The sequence below is a fragment of the Meleagris gallopavo genome, unplaced genomic scaffold, assembly GCF_000146605.3.
Source record: "Meleagris gallopavo isolate NT-WF06-2002-E0010 breed Aviagen turkey brand Nicholas breeding stock unplaced genomic scaffold, Turkey_5.1 ChrUn_random_7180001922367, whole genome shotgun sequence".
Lineage (NCBI taxonomy): Eukaryota > Metazoa > Chordata > Aves > Galliformes > Phasianidae > Meleagris > Meleagris gallopavo.
In genome coordinates, this window is record NW_011185038.1 from 1 (window position 1) to 910 (window position 910).

At 38.8% G+C, this 910-nt stretch overlaps 1 long non-coding RNA gene across 1 annotated transcript; it reads left to right on the forward strand.

The window, feature by feature from the left end:
- The first annotated feature begins 433 nt into the window (after positions 1 to 433).
- LOC116217727 lies at positions 434 to 686 on the forward strand. Its single transcript, XR_004162409.1, has 2 exons — positions 434 to 558; positions 645 to 686. It is a non-coding gene; the product is annotated as an uncharacterized LOC116217727 (long non-coding RNA).
- Positions 687 to 910: the final 224 nt, after the last annotated feature.

The following is a 910-nucleotide window of genomic DNA, read 5'->3' on the forward strand; positions in this document are numbered from 1 at the left end:
CCCTTCTATTCAAGGAATGGTATTTAGGCCCTCTTAAGTATTAATTCGGGGAATGACTTGTTTGTTGAACACCGGGAAAGCTTAAAGCCAGGCAGTAAGTGTAATCTGGAACTTGGAGGTCCCTTGTTATGTATGATGCACTGCCACTTTGTTGCTTTGCTTCACCTCCTTAAGGTTGCTACATCATGAACTTAAATGCTTAATAAAATACTAACATCCTTCTCAGCTTGTACTAAGAGGAAAATCTGGAAATATTCTACAAATTGCACTTCAAAATTGTGTTTTAAACATAGTTCTGCTTGTTTTGTAAGCTATAGTTAAGGTTTTTTTTTTTCCCCACTGTGAAACTTGAACTTTGTCTCTGGTAGATTCTGATTGAGGCTTAACATAAACTCCTGTGTTTTTGTTTGCTCTGTGTTATCTAAAGGCTAAGGGAGTATATGAAAAGTTGGTGAAGCCACAGAAACAGCACTTACCTGCCTGGTTGAAAAGATGAATGTGTTTGACACAGACCTGAAAGGACTTTCTCGAATTGAACGTGCAAATGCTTGCAACTCGGTCAGTACCCGTATCTGGAATTCACCAGGGAGTGAGTTTGTGATATGTACTGTCTAAATGTATTGCTATGCTGCTCTTTTTACAAGGTGATAAAACAACTTATGAAGAAGGAATTCACTCTGGAATTCTCAAAGAGACAGAAAATCAATGTCTGTCTATTGCACACCGAACAAACCAAGCCGCACGTCCATGAGCAAGATGTTTGTTAAGGTGGGTTTGTGCTGGAGAAGTGCAGCTGTAGGGTGGCTGCAAAAGTGACATAACACTAAGCATTGTGACAGAAATCACTTCAGCTTGAAAATGAAAGACTTCAGTAATTTGAGCAAATGTGTTGGATTTATTAAACTAAGGT